This window comes from Oncorhynchus tshawytscha, linkage group LG13, assembly GCF_018296145.1.
Source record: "Oncorhynchus tshawytscha isolate Ot180627B linkage group LG13, Otsh_v2.0, whole genome shotgun sequence".
Classification (NCBI taxonomy): domain Eukaryota; kingdom Metazoa; phylum Chordata; class Actinopteri; order Salmoniformes; family Salmonidae; genus Oncorhynchus; species Oncorhynchus tshawytscha.
In genome coordinates this window covers 89,891,156-89,908,421 of record NC_056441.1, presented here as the reverse complement: position 1 = coordinate 89,908,421, position 17,266 = coordinate 89,891,156, and positions in this window count along the sequence as shown.

The following is a 17,266-nucleotide window of genomic DNA, read 5'->3' as shown; positions in this document are numbered from 1 at the left end:
CATGTAGGACTATGGAACACTACACTAGAGTCAACATGTAGGACTATGGAACACTAGAGTCAACATGTAGGACTATGGAACACTAGAGTCAACATGTAGGACTATGGAACACTAGAGTCAACATGTAGGACTATGGAACACTAGAGTCAACATGTAGGACTATGGAACACTAGAGTCAACATGTAGGACTATGGAACACTAGAGTCAACATGTAGAACACTAGAGTCAACATGTAGGACTATGGAACACTAGAGTCAACATGTAGGACTATGGAACACTAGAGTCAACATGTAGAACACTGGAACACTAGAGTCAACATGTAGGACTATGGAACACTAGAGTCAACATGTAGGACTATGGAACACTAGAGTCAACATGTAGGACTATGGAACACTAGAGTCAACATGTAGAACACTAGAGTCAACATGTAGGACTATGGAACACTAGAGTCAACATGGACTATGGAACACTAGAGTCAACATGTAGGACTATGGAACACTAGAGTCAACATGTAGGACTATGGAACACTAGAGTCAACATGTAGGACTATGGAACACTAGAGTCAACATGTAGGACTATGGAACACTAGAGTCAACATGTAGAACACTAGAGTCAACATGTAGGACTATGGAACACTAGAGTCAACATGTAGAACACTAGAGTCAACATGTAGGACTATGGAACACTAGAGTCAGACAACATGTAGAACACTAGAGTCAACATGTAGGACTATGGAACACTAGAGTCAACATGTAGGACTATGGAACACTAGAGTCAACATGTAGAACACTAGAGTCAACATGGAACACTAGAGTCAACATGTAGAACACTAGAGTCAACATGTAGAACACTAGAGTCAACATGTAGGACTATGGAACACTAGAGTCAACATGTAGAACACTAGAGTCAACATGGAACACTAGAGTCAACATGTAGGACTATGGAACACTAGAGTCAACATGTAGGACTATGGAACACTAGAGTCAACATGTAGGACTATGGAACACTAGAGTCAACATGTAGGACTATGGAACACTAGAGTCAACATGTAGGACTATGGAACACTAGAGTCAACATGTAGGACTATGGAACACTAGAGTCAACAGGTAGAACTATGGAACACTAGAGTCAACATGTAGGACTATGGAACACTAGAGTCAACATGTAGGACTATGGAACACTAGAGTCAACATGTAGGACTATGGAACACTAGAGTCAACATGTAGGACTATGGAACACTAGAGTCAACATGTAGGACTATGGAACACTAGAGTCAACATGTAGGACTATGGAACACTAGAGTCAACATGTAGGACTATGGAACACTAGAGTCAACATGTAGGACTATGGAACACTAGAGTCAACATGTAGGACTATGGAACACTAGAGTCAACATGTAGAACACTAGAGTCAACATGTAGAACTATGGAACACTAGAGTCAACATGTAGAACACTAGAGTCAACATGTAGGACTATGGAACACTAGAGTCAACATGTAGGACTATGGAACACTAGAGTCAACATGTAGAACACTAGAGTCAACATGGAACACTAGAGTCAACATGTAGGACTATGGAACACTAGAGTCAACATGTAGGACTATGGACACTAGAGTCAACATGTAGAACACTAGAGTCAACATGTAGAACACTAGAGTCAACATGTAGGACTATGGAACACTAGAGTCAACATGTAGGACTATGGAACACTAGAGTCAACATGTAGGACTATGGAACACTAGAGTCAACATGTAGGACTATGGAACACTAGAGTCAACATGTAGGACTATGGAACACTAGAGTCAACATGTAGGACTATGGAACACTAGAGTCAACATGTAGGACTATGGAACACTAGAGTCAACATGTAGGACTATGGAACACTAGAGTCAACATGTAGAACACTAGAGTCAACATGTAGAACTATGGAACACTAGAGTCAACATGTAGAACACTAGAGTCAACATGTAGGACTATGGAACACTAGAGTCAACATGTAGGACTATGGAACACTAGAGTCAACATGTAGGACACTCAACATGTAGAACACTAGAGTCAACATGAGTCAACATGTAGGACTATGGAACACTAGAGTCAACATGTAGGACTATGGAACACTAGAGTCAACATGTAGAACACTAGAGTCAACATGTAGAACACTAGAGTCAACATGTAGGACTATGGAACACTAGAGTCAACATGTAGAACACTAGAGTCAACATGTAGAACTATGGAACACTAGAGTCAACATGTAGAACTATGGAACACTAGAGTCAACATGTAGAACACACTAGAGTCAACATGTAGGACTATGGAACACTAGAGTCAACATGTAGGACTATGGAACACTAGAGTCAACATGTAGGACTATGGAACACTAGAGTCAACATGTAGGACTATGGAACACTAGAGTCAACATGTAGGACTATGGAACACTAGAGTCAAAATGTAGAACACTAGAGTCAACATGTAGGACTATGGAACACTAGAGTCAACATGTAGGACTATGGAACACTAGAGTCAACATGTAGGACTATGGAACACTAGAGTCAACATGTAGGACTATGGAACACCAGAGTCAACATGTAGGACTATGGAACACTAGAGTCAACATGTAGGCCTATGGAACACTAGAGTCAACATGTAGGACTATGGAACACTAGAGTCAACATGTAGAACACTAGAGTCAACATGTAGGACTATGGAACACTAGAGTCAACATGTAGAACACTAGAGTCAACATGTAGGACTATGGAACACTAGAGTCAACATGTAGAACTATGGAACACTAGAGTCAACATGTAGGACTATGGAACACTAGAGTCAACATGTAGGACTATGGAACACTAGAGTCAACATGTAGGACTATGGAACACTAGAGTCAACATGTAGGACTATGGAACACTAGAGTCAACATGTAGGACTATGGAACACTAGAGTCAACATGTAGGACTATGGAACACTAGAGTCAACATGTAGGACTATGGAACACTAGAGTCAACATGTAGGACTATGGAACACTAGAGTCAACATGTAGGACTATGGAACACTAGAGTCAACATGTAGGACTATGGAACACTAGAGTCAACATGTAGGACTATGGAACACTAGAGTCAACATGTAGGACTATGGAACACTAGAGTCAACATGTAGAACACTAGAGTCAACATGTAGAACTATGGAACACTAGAGTCAACATGTAGAACACTAGAGTCAACATGTAGGACTATGGAACACTAGAGTCAACATGTAGGCCTATGGAACACTAGAGTCAACATGTAGAACACTAGAGTCAACATGTAGAACACTAGAGTCAACATGTAGGACTATGGAACACTAGAGTCAACATGTAGGACTATGGAACACTAGAGTCAACATGTAGAACACTAGAGTCAACATGTAGAACACTAGAGTCAACATGTAGGACTATGGAACACTAGAGTCAACATGTAGAACACTAGAGTCAACATGTAGACTATGGAACACTAGAGTCAACATGTAGACTATGGAACACTAGAGTCAACATGTAGAACACTATGGTCAACACTAGTAGGACTATGGAACACTAGAGTCAACATGTAGGACTATGGAACACTAGAGTCAACATGTAGGACTATGGAACACTAGAGTCAACATGTAGGACTATGGAACACTAGAGTCAACATGTAGGACTATGGAACACTAGAGTCAACATGTAGAACACTAGAGTCAACATGTAGGACTATGGAACACTAGAGTCAACAGGTAGGACTATGGAACACTAGAGTCAACAGGTAGGACTATGGAACACTAGAGTCAACATGTAGGACTATGGAACACTAGAGTCAACATGTAGGACTATGGAACACTAGAGTCAACATGTAGGACTATGGAACACTAGAGTCAACATGTAGGACTATGGAACACTAGAGTCAACATGTAGAACACTAGAGTCAACATGTAGGACTATGGAACACTAGAGTCAACATGTACAACACTAGAGTCAACATGTAGGACTATGGAACACTAGAGTCAACATGTAGAACACTAGAGTCAACATGTAGAACACTAGAGTCAACATGTAGAACTATGGAACACTAGAGTCAACATGTAGGGACTATGGAACACTAGAGTCAACATGTAGACTATGGAACACTAGAGTCAACATGTAGGACTATGGAACACTAGAGTCAACATGTAGGACTATGGAACACTAGAGTCAACATGTAGGACTATGGAACACTAGAGTCAACATGTAGGACTATGGAACACTAGAGTCAACATGTAGGAACACTAGAGTCAACATGTAGGACTATGGAACACTAGAGTCAACATGTAGAACACTAGAGTCAACATGTAGGACTATGGAACACTAGAGTCAACATGTAGGACTATGGAACACTAGAGTCAACATGTAGGACTATGGAACACTAGAGTCAACATGTAGAACACTAGAGTCAACTATGGAACACTAGAGTCAACATGTGGACTATGGAACACTAGAGTCAACATGTAGAACACTAGAGTCAACATGTAGGACTATGGAACACTAGAGTCAACATGTAGGACTATGGAACACTAGAGTCAACATGTAGGACTATGGAACACTAGAGTCAACATGTATGGAACACTAGAGTCAACATGTAGAACACTAGAGTCAACATGTAGGACTATGGAACACTAGAGTCAACATGTAGAACACTAGAGTCAACATGTAGACTATGGAACACTAGAGTCAACATGTAGGACTATGGAACACTAGAGTCAACATGGGAACACTAGAGTCAACATGTAGGACTATGGAACACTAGAGTCAACATGTAGGACTATGGAACACTAGAGTCAACATGTAGGACTATGGAACACTAGAGTCAACATGTAGGACTATGGACACTAGAGTCAACATGTAGGACTATGGAACACTAGAGTCAACATGTAGGACTATGGAACACTAGAGTCAACATGTAGGACTATGGAACACTAGAGTCAACATGTAGGACTATGGAACACTAGAGTCAACATGGACTATGGAACACTAGAGTCAACATGTAGGACTATGGAACACTAGAGTCAACATGAGTCAACATGTAGGACTATGGAACACTAGAGTCAACATGTAGGACTATGGAACACTAGAGTCAACATGTAGGACTATGGAACACTAGAGTCAACATGTAGGACTATGGAACACTAGAGTCAACATGTAGAACACTAGAGTCAACATGTAGGACTATGGAACACTAGAGTCAACATGTAGGACTATGGAACACTAGAGTCAACATGTAGGACTATGGAACACTAGAGTCAACATGTAGGACTATGGAACACTAGAGTCAAAATGTAGGACTATGGAACACTAGAGTCAACATGTAGGACTATGGAACACTAGAGTCAACATGTAGGACTATGGAACACTAGAGTCAACATGTAGGACTATGGAACACTAGAGTCAACATGTAGGACTATGGAACACTAGAGTCAACATGTAGACTATGGAACACTAGAGTCAACATGTAGGACTATGGAACACTAGAGTCAACATGTAGGAACACTAGAGTCAACATGTAGGACTATGGAACACTAGAGTCAACATGTAGGACTATGGAACACTAGAGTCAACATGTAGGACTATGGAACACTAGAGTCAACATGTAGGACTATGGAACACTAGAGTCAACATGTAGGACTATGGAACACTAGAGTCAACATGTAGGACTATGGAACACTAGAGTCAACATGTAGGACTATGGAACACTAGAGTCAACATGTAGGACTATGGAACACTAGAGTCAACATGTAGAACACTAGAGTCAACATGTAGAACTATGGAACACTAGAGTCAACATGTAGAACACTAGAGTCAACATGTAGGACTATGGAACACTAGAGTCAACATGTAGGACTATGGAACACTAGAGTCAACATGTAGAACACTAGAGTCAACATGTAGAACACTAGAGTCAACATGTAGGACTATGGAACACTAGAGTCAACATGTAGGACTATGGAACACTAGAGTCAACATGTAGAACACTAGAGTCAACATGTAGAACACTAGAGTCAACATGTAGGACTATGGAACACTAGAGTCAACATGTAGGGCTATAGAACACTAGAGTCAACATGTAGGACACTAGAGTCAACATGTAGAACACTAGAGTCAACATGTAGGACTATGGAACACTAGAGTCAACATGTAGAACACTAGAGTCAACATGTAGGACTATGGAACACTAGAGTCAACATGTAGGACTATGGAACACTAGAGTCAACATGTAGGACTATGGAACACTAGAGTCAACATGTAGGACTATGGAACACTAGAGTCAACATGTAGGACTATGGAACACTAGAGTCAACATGTAGGACTATGGACCACTAGAGTCAACATGTAGAACACTAGAGTCAACATGTAGGACTATGGAACACTAGAGTCAACATGTAGGACTATGGAACACTAGAGTCAACATGTAGAACACTAGAGTCAACATGTAGGACTATGGAACACTAGAGTCAACATGTAGGACTATGGAACACTAGAGTCAACATGTAGGACTATGGAACACTAGAGTCAACATGTAGAACACTAGAGTCAACATGTAGGACTATGGAACACTAGAGTCAACATGTAGAACACTAGAGTCAACATGTAGGACTATGGAACACTAGAGTCAACATGTAGAACACTAGAGTCAACATGTAGGACTATGGAACACTAGAGTCAACATGTAGGACTATGGAACACTAGAGTCAACATGTAGGACTATGGAACACTAGAGTCAACATGTAGAACACTAGAGTCAACATGTAGGACTATGGAACACTAGAGTCAACATGTAGAACACTAGAGTCAACATGTAGGACTATGGAACACTAGAGTCAACATGTAGAACACTAGAGTCAACATGTAGGACTATGGAACACTAGAGTCAACATGTAGGCCTACTATGGAACACTAGAGTCAACATGTAGAACACTAGAGTCAACATGTAGAACACTAGAGTCAACATGGGACTAGGAACACTAGAGTCAACATGGAACACTAGAGTCAACATGTAGGACTATGGAACACTAGAGTCAACATGTAGGACAACATGGAACACTAGAGTCAACATGTAGGACTATGGAACACTAGAGTCAACATGTAGGACTATGGAACACTAGAGTCAACATGTAGGACTATGGAACACTAGAGTCAACATGTAGGACTATGGAACACTAGAGTCAACATGTAGGACTATGGAACACTAGAGTCAACATGTAGGACTATGGAACACTAGAGTCAACATGTAGGACTATGGAACACTAGAGTCAACATGTAGGACTATGGAACACTAGAGTCAACATGTAGGACTATGGAACACTAGAGTCAACATGTAGGACTATGGAACACTAGAGTCAACATGTAGGACTATGGAACACTAGAGTCAACATGTAGGACTATGGAACACTAGAGTCAACATGTAGGACTATGGAACACTAGAGTCAACATGTAGGACTATGGAACACTAGAGTCAACATGTAGGACTATGGAACACTAGAGTCAACATGTAGGACTATGGAACACTAGAGTCAACATGTAGGGACTATGGAACACTAGAGTCAACATGTAGGACTATGGAACACTAGAGTCAACATGTAGGACTATGGAACACTAGAGTCAACATGTAGGAACACTAGAGTCAACATGTAGGTCAACATGTAGAACACTAGAGTCAACATGTAGGACTATGGAACACTAGAGTCAACATGTAGGACTATGGAACACTAGAGTCAACATGTAGGACTATGGAACACTAGAGTCAACATGTAGGACTATGGAACACTAGAGTCAACATGTCAACATGGACTATGGAACACTAGAGTCAACATGTAGGACTATGGAACACTAGAGTCAACATGTAGGACTATGGAACACTAGAGTCAACATGTAGGACTATGGAACACTAGAGTCAACATGTAGGACTATGGAACACTAGAGTCAACATGTAGGACTATGGAACACTAGAGTCAACATGGAACACTAGAGTCAACATGTAGGACTATGGAACACTAGAGTCAACATGTAGAACACTAGAGTCAACATGTAGGACTATGGAACACTAGAGTCAACATGTAGGACTACAACACTAGAGTCAACATGTAGAACACTAGAGTCAACATGTAGAACACTCAACATGTAGGACTATGGAACACTAGAGTCAACATGTAGGACTATGGAACACTAGAGTCAACATGTAGGACTATGGAACACTAGAGTCAACATGTACTATGGAACACTAGAGTCAACATGTAGGACTATGGAACACTAGAGTCAACATGTAGGACTATGGAACACTAGAGTCAACATGTAGGACTATGGAACACTAGAGTCAACATGTAGGACTATGGAACACTAGAGTCAACATGTAGGACTATGGAACACTAGAGTCAACATGTAGGACTATGGAACACTAGAGTCAACATGTAGGACTATGGAACACTAGAGTCAACATGTAGGAACACTAGAGTCAACATGTAGGACTATGGAACACTAGAGTCAACATGTAGGACTATGGAACACTAGAGTCAACATGTAGGACTATGGAACACTAGAGTCAACATGTAGGACTATGGAACACTAGAGTCAACATGGAAACACTAGAGTCAACATGTAGGACTATGGAACACTAGAGTCAACATGTAGGACTATGGAACACTAGAGTCAACATGTAGACTACACTAGAGTCAACATGTAGGACTATGGAACACTAGAGTCAACATGTAGGACTATGGAACACTAGAGTCAACATGTAGAACACTAGAGTCAACATGTAGGACTATGGAACACTAGAGTCAACATGTAGACTATGGAACACTAGAGTCAACATGTAGGACTATGGAACACTAGAGTCAACATGTAGAATGGAACACTAGAGTCAACATGTAGAACACTAGAGTCAACATGTAGGACTATGGAACACTAGAGTCAACATGTATGAGTCAACATGACTATGGAACACTAGAGTCAACATGTAGAACACTAGAGTCAACATGTAGGACTATGGAACACTAGAGTCAACATGTAGAACACTAGAGTCAACATGTAGGACTATGGAACACTAGAGTCAACATGGACTATGGAACACTAGAGTCAACAGGTAGAACAACATGGAACACTAGAGTCAACATGTAGGAACTATGGAACACTAGAGTCAACATGTAGAACTATGGAACACTAGAGTCAACATGTAGGACTATGGAACACTAGAGTCAACATGTAGAACACTAGAGTCAACATGTAGGACTATGGAACACTAGAGTCAACATGTAGGACTATGGAACACTAGAGTCAACATGTAGACTATGGAACACTAGAGTCAACATGTAGGACTATGGAACACTAGAGTCAACATGTAGGACTATGGAACACTAGAGTCAACATGTAGGAGTCAACATGTAGGACTATGGAACACTAGAGTCAACATGTAGGACTATGGAACACTAGAGTCAACATGTAGGACTATGGAACACTAGAGTCAACATGTAGGACTATGGAACACTAGAGTCAACATGTAGGACTATGGAACACTAGAGTCAACATGTAGGACTATGGAACACTAGAGTCAACATGTAGGACTATGGAACACTAGAGTCAACATGTAGGACTATGGAACACTAGAGTCAACATGTAGGACTATGGAACACTAGAGTCAACATGTAGGACTATGGAACACTAGAGTCAACATGTAGGACACTAGAGTCAACATGTAGGACTATGGAACACTAGAGTCAACATGGGACTATGGAACACTAGAGTCAACATGTAGAACACTAGAGTCAACATGTAGGACTATGGAACACTAGAGTCAACATGTAGGACTACACTAGAGTCAACATGTAGGACTATGGAACACTAGAGTCAACATGTAGGACTATGGAACACTAGAGTCAACAGGTAGAACACTAGAGTCAACATGTAGAACACTAGAGTCAACATGTAGGACTATGGAACACTAGAGTCAACATGTAGAACACTAGAGTCAACATGTAGGACTATGGAACACTAGAGTCAACATGTAGAACACTAGAGTCAACATGTAGGACTATGGAACACTAGAGTCAACATGTAGGACTATGGAACACTAGAGTCAACAGGTAGAACTATGGAACACTAGAGTCAACATGTAGGACTATGGAACACTAGAGTCAACATGTAGGACTATGGAACACTAGAGTCAACATGTAGGACTATGGAACACTAGAGTCAACATGTAGAACACTAGAGTCAACATGTAGGCCTATGGAACACAACAGTTCTTCGGCTGTCTCCATAGGAGAATGATTTTTAAGAAGCCTTTTTGGCTCCAGATATAACTCGTTATAGTTCCATGTCGAACCCTCTGTGGAAAGGGTTATACATGGAAATGAAAAGGGTTGTACCTGAAACAAAAAGGGTTGTACCTGGAGCCAAAAAGGGCTCTTTAAATGGTTCTCCTATGGGGACAGCCGAAGAACTGTTTTAGGTTCTAGATAGTGCTTTTTTTTACTAAGATTGTAGAACACATGCCAGTCACGTTAGTTAACTTGCTACCGAAAAAGCTAAGGAAAAGATACGGTCTGGTGGGCTGCAGCTAACGCAACCTAACATAGCTAACGTTAGCTTGCAAAGTTTCAAATCACATTGCCATTTCTGCTGTGCTGATGTTGGCTGATCGGATGCCTTCCTCTTTGAAGTGAAGGGGAAAATATTTTTCAACTTTCGATGACCTGGCATCCCCATCAGCTGAGACTTCAGGTCTGTTTCGAAATCCTCTGGCTACAAACACAGACATTTGGATATTTCTCTACGGGAGTATTCACATCATAGGCTGCGTTCTTTATTGACGCCAGGCATTGTCGGCTCCGAGGAATAGCTAAGGGATGAAACATTACCCAGCACCATCCTGGTTACTGAGCACCACACCAGCACTAAACTTTACAGTTGTTGTCGACACAAACATTTAAATAAATAATGATTCGCTATCTAATGTTCTCTTGAACGAGCGGCTGGTTCAGTGTGTATGGTTAGCTACAGAGGAGGCTGGTGCTATAGGAGGAAGGGCTTTATTGTTCTGGCTGGAATAGAATAAATAGAATGGTACCCATGGAAACACATGGAAACATTGTGTTTCACTCCGTTCCATTGACACCATTCCAACCATTACAATGAGCCCGTCGTCCTATAGCTCCTCCCAACAGCCTCCTCTGCTTAGCTCCGTGTTGACATTCTCGACTGGGGGCGGTACTACGTCCTAAAAAAAAATCACTATGATTTCTGGGAATTGTAGTTTTCTTACTTCCAGGGAATGTTTCAACCTGGTGAGATGCAAAAACAAAAAAACGCTTGTTTGCGTGATGTCAGGAAATTCTCGATTTTTTACGATGTATACTATATGTTAATAACATGTCACTGGACTTGTACAGTGAAATAGCAATTTCCCTTTAAAAGTACTTGAAAGAATACTTGTTTTATCTTTTAGTTTTGTTTACCCTTCTAATGGAAATCAATAGCTGAAGTAGTTAGAAGCACAGGTTTAATAAAGTCATTTAAAACAAAACAAAAGTATCCACCTCACACACGCAAATAAGAAGACATCTGTACCATGTCAGATATAGAGTTGAAATGTATTCCATTTGGATTTAGCATCTCTATATTATACTTTATATACATCACTGAAGACTGAAATTTAACAAACCTGTTGGACATAGAAACACCAAAATGTATCTTGATTAATAATGAAATTATACAAATATTAATAACATTCCACCAATTAGGCCAAAAATGTTTTTGGTCATTGACTGCAGGAAAGGGCTATGGGGTCATTCAGACGGGGTTCACTTCCTCTCCTCTCCTCTCCTCTCCTCTCCTCTCCTCTCCTCTCCTCTCCTCTCTCCTCTCCTCTCCTCTCCTCTCCTCCCTCTCCTCTCCTCTCCTCTCCTCTCCCTCTCCTCTCCTCTCCTCTCCTCTCCTCTCCTCTCATCCTCCCCCCTCTAAACAGTGTGATGCAGGTCGGCAGGTAGCCTTGTGGTAAAAACCATTGAGCCAGTAAAAACAGATAGCTGAATCCGCAAGCCAACTGGGTGAAAAATCTATCCATGTGCCCACTTAACCCTAATTGCTCCGCCTGTAAGTCGTTCTGGATAAGAGCGTCTGCTAACTGACTCCAATGTAATTCTCGTCAATAACAAGACTCCTTTAATGAAAGCCAGTTGTGTTGTGAATGAACAGCTGTTCCTACAACGTGAACTCTCATACACATAGCTGTGGTATTCAGACACAGTCCTCCTGTCCTCTCCTTATGACTCATGCTATATAGCCTGTTAGCCATTTAGCAGACTGATTTTAGCTAACGTACAGGTCAGTGACGTTCCACGTCAGTTGGGTATTTTGTATTGTAATCCTCTCTGCTGGCTGGGACAGCTCTCTCTCTCTTTTTTTACTACGGAGTCGTTTCCTTCCCCTCCCCTCTCAGAACAGAGCACAGCCTCTCTAACCCTAACCTTAGTCTGTCTACCCCCAGAACAGAGCACAACCTGTCTACCCCCAGAACAGAGCACAACCTGTCTACCCCCAGAACAGAGCACAGAGCACAACCTGTCTACCCCCAGAACAGAGCACAACCTGTCTACCCCCAGAACAGAGCACAGAGCACAACCTGTCTACCCCCAGAACAGAGCACAACCTGTCTACCCCCAGAACAGAGCACAGAGAACAACCTGTCTACCCCAGAACAGAGCACAACCTGTCTACCCCCAGAACAGAGCACAACCGGTCTACCCCAGAACAGAGCACATCCTGTCTACCCCCAGAACAGAGCACAGCCTGTCTACCCCCAGAACAGAGCACAGAGCACAACCTGTCTACCCCAGAACAGAGCACAACCTGTCTACCCCCAGAACAGAGAACAGAGCACAACCTGTCTACCCCCAGAACAGAGAACAGAGAACAACCTGTCTACCCCAGAACAGAGAACAACCTGTCTACCCCAGAACAGAGCACAGCCTGTCTACCCCAGAACAGAGCACAATCTGTCTACCATCAGAACAGAGAACAGAGCACAACCTGTCTACCCCCAGAACAGAGAACAGAGCACAACCTGTCTACCCCCAGAACAGAGAACAGAGCACATCCTGTCTACCCCCAGAACAGAGCACAACCTGTCTACCCCCAGAACAGAGCACAACCTGTCTACCCCCAGAACAGAGCACAACCTGTCTACCCCCAGAACAGAGAGCAGAGCACATCCTGTCTACCCCCAGAACAGAGCACATCCTGTCTACCCCCAGAGCACATCCTGTCTACCCCCAGAACAGAGCACATCCTGTCTACCCCCAGAACAGAGCACAACCTGTCTACCCCAGAACAGAGAACAACCTGTCTACCCCCAGAACAGAGCACAACCTGTCTACCCCCAGAACAGAGCACATCCTGTCTACCCCCAGAACAGAGAACAGAGCACAACCTGTCTACCCCCAGAACAGAGCACAACCTGTCTACCCCCAGAACAGAGCACATCCTGTCTACCCCCAGAACAGAGAACAGAGCACAACCTGTCTACCCCCAGAACAGAGCACAACCTGTCTACCCCCAGAACAGAGCACAACCTGTCCCCCCAGAACAGAGCACAGCCTCTACCCCCAGAACAGAGCACAGCCTGTCTAGAACAAAGCACAACCTGTCTACCCCCAGAACAGAGCACAGCCTGTCTACCCCCAGAACAGAGCACAGAGCACAACCTGTCTACCCCAGAACAGAGCACAACCTGTCTACCCCCAGAACAGAGAACAGAGCACAACCTGTCTACCCCCAGAACAGAGAACAGAGAACAACCTGTCTACCCCAGAACAGAGAACAACCTGTCTACCCCAGAACAGAGCACAGCCTGTCTACCCCCAGAACAGAGCACAATCTGTCTACCATCAGAACAGAGAACAGAGCACAACCTGTCTACCCCAGAACAGAGAACAGAGCACAACCTGTCTACCCCCAGAACAGAGAACAGAGCACATCCTGTCTACCCCCAGAACAGAGCACAACCTGTCTACCCCCAGAACAGAGCACAACCTGTCTACCCCCAGAACAGAGCACAACCTGTCTACCCCCAGAACAGAGAGCAGAGCACATCCTGTCTACCCCCAGAACAGAGCACATCCTGTCTACCCCCAGAATAGAGAACAGAGCACATCCTGTCTACCCCCAGAACAGAGCACATCCTGTCTACCCCCAGAACAGAGCACAACCTGTCTACCCCCAGAACAGAGAACAACCTGTCTACCCCCAGAACAGAGCACAACCTGTCTACCCCCAGAACAGAGCACATCCTGTCTACCCCCAGAACAGAGAACAGAGCACAACCTGTCTACCCCCAGAACAGAGCACAACCTGTCTACCCCCAGAACAGAGCACATCCTGTCTACCCCCAGAACAGAGAACAGAGCACAACCTGTCTACCCCCAGAACAGAGCACAACCTGTCTACCCCCAGAACAGAGCACAACCTGTCTACCCCCAGAACAGAGCACAGCCTGTCTACCCCCAGAACAGAGCACAGCCTGTCTACCCCCAGAACAAAGCACAACCTGTCTACCCCCAGAACAGAGCACAGCCTGTCTACCCCCAGAACAGAGAACAACCTGTCTACCATCAGAACAGAGGGACTCAGGGCTGTTAGTAAAACATGGTTTCCTTGCCGGCCTTCATAGTCAGAGCTGAGCAGCAGAGCAGAGACCTGGGCCCCCCCGTGGGTTCTACAGCAGAGCAGAGACCTGGGCCCCCCCGTGGGTTCTACAGCAGAGCAGAGACCTGGGCCCCCCGTGGGTTCTACAGCAGAGCAGAGACCTGGGCCCCCCGTGGGTTCTACAGCAGAGCAGAGACCTGGGCCCCCCGTGGGTTCTACAGCAGAGCAGAGACCTGGGCCCCCCGTGGGTTCTACAGCAGAGCAGAGACCTGGGCCCCCCGTGGGTTCTACAGCAGAGCAGAGACCTGGGCCCCCCGTGGGTTCTACAGCAGAGCAGAGACCTGGGTCCACTCATGGGTTCTACAGCAGAGCAGAGAGCTGCACCCCCCCCTCCCAGTGGGTTCTACAGCAGACCCTAGCTCATCTCATTGCCATGTAATTAGAGCCATGTGTGTGTGTGTGTGTGTGTGTGTGTGTGTGTGTGTGTTGGGTCATCTACCCCTCTGAGGGGCTTATTTACTTCCATTCAAACCCCGGAGACACACACACACACACACACATAAACACTCACACATACACACACGCAATCACAAACACCCCTCTCTCTCCCTGGAGATTGAGCCTGCTCAACTTCCTCTTTATGGACAGCTTTCAGAGACATAATATGATATAATGACAGCTGTAGAATACAGCAGATGTGCTATACTGTTTACTACCAATGCACAACAGATGTGCTATACTGTATACTACCAATACACAACAGATGTGCTATACTCTATACTACCAATGCACAACAGATGTGCTATACTGTATACTACCAATGCCCAACAGATGTGCTATACTGTATACTACCAATGCACAACAGATGTGCTATACTGTATAACTACCAATACTAGTATTGAGTTGCACCCATCCCCAACTCAGAACATCCTCAATTTGTCGGGGCATGGACTCTACTAGGTGTTGAAAGCGTTCCACAGGGATGCTGGGCCATGTTGACTCCAATGCTTCCACAATTGTGTCAAGTTGGCTGGATGTCCTTTGGGTGGTGGGCCATTCTTGATACTGCCACACCCCATTCAAAAGCACTTAAATCTTTTGTCTTGCCCATTCACCCTCTGAATGGCAGGCTTAAAAATCTTTCTTAAAACCTGTCTCCTCCCCTTTACACTGACTGAAGTGGATTTTTAGAAGGGATCCTAGCTTTCACCTGGATTCACCTGGTCAGTCTATGTCATGGAAAGAGCACTAAGTGTATATTCATTCTTGTTAATACAACTCAGGGTCTTTATGTATGAGAGAGACAAACCATGAACTAGTAACTGGCAAAAGCAAATAGTGGAAAACTAGGTAGGAGAGGAGATGAGGGGATGGTGGAGGAGAGGAGATGAGGGGATGGTGGAGGAGAGGAAGGGATTGGGAGGAAAGGAGAGGAAGAGAGGAGAAGAGTGGAGAAGTGAGGAGAGAAAAGAAGAGGGGAAGGGTGAGGAGAGAGAGGGGATGAGAAGACAGGAGAAGAGATGGGGGAGGAGAAGTGGAGAGGGGAGGAGAGGGGGTGGAGAGGGGAGGAGAGGGAGGAGAGGGGTGGAGAGGGGAGGAGAGGGAGGAGAGAGGGGAGGAGAGGGGAGAGGGGAGTAGAGGGAGGAGAGGGAGGAGAGGGGAGGAGAGGGGAAGAGAGGGAGGAGAGGGGAGGGAGGAGAGGGAGGAGAGGGAAGGAGAGGGAGGGGGGGAGGAGAGGGAGGAGAGGGGAGGGAAGAGAGGGGAGGATGAGAAGGGAAGAGAGGAGAGGGGAGGGGGTCTCCAGAGCACCAGCAGCGTGTCCTGACATGGCCTCTGTTTCCCCCCCCCCATTTCCCGCCTCTCGCCTGGCGCCCAAGGGAACATAAGGATTACATATATGCATCTGGCAGCAATCCACACCCACATTCCCCAGCAGTCAGCTCACTAGAGGCTCGACACATGAATGTGTCCTGTCTTTCTTCTCTCTGCCTCTTTCTGTCTCTCCACCTCCCAACAAAAAAATCTACGGCGAAGTTGGCACTTTAACAATGGTGGTCAATAGGAAAGAATGTTCGCCTTCCCCTAATTTGTGGGCGTGGTCGAGAGGAATTCCTTCCTGTGAATATCGACCCAGAGCATGAACTTTAAAAAGAAGGGACACACTCTTTTCACACGCCTTCGATACAGCTACCACCGGAAGTGATTTTCGTAGCAGGTTAGGAGAGAATTTCCGCTAACCCTTAATAAAAAATATAGTTTACTAAAGTTAAAACATCCAAACTACTTGGTGGTAAATTATCAAATACATCTGAAATGCCATTAGACTAAAAATTGCATATGTTAACAGAATGTGAAATTTGCCTATTAAACACAAAAACGATGTTTCTGGCAGGTTTGATGTAGGAAAAGAAAGAGTAGGAGTTCAACTACCACCAAGCTACTGCAACATGTAGTTGACTTCTCCCCAACACTGCCCCTAAACTGCCACGTTAATTCTCCTAACCTGCTACGCTAATGCTCCTACCCTGCTACGTTAATGCTCCTAACCTGCTACGTTAATGCTCCTACCCTGCTACGTTAATGCTCCTA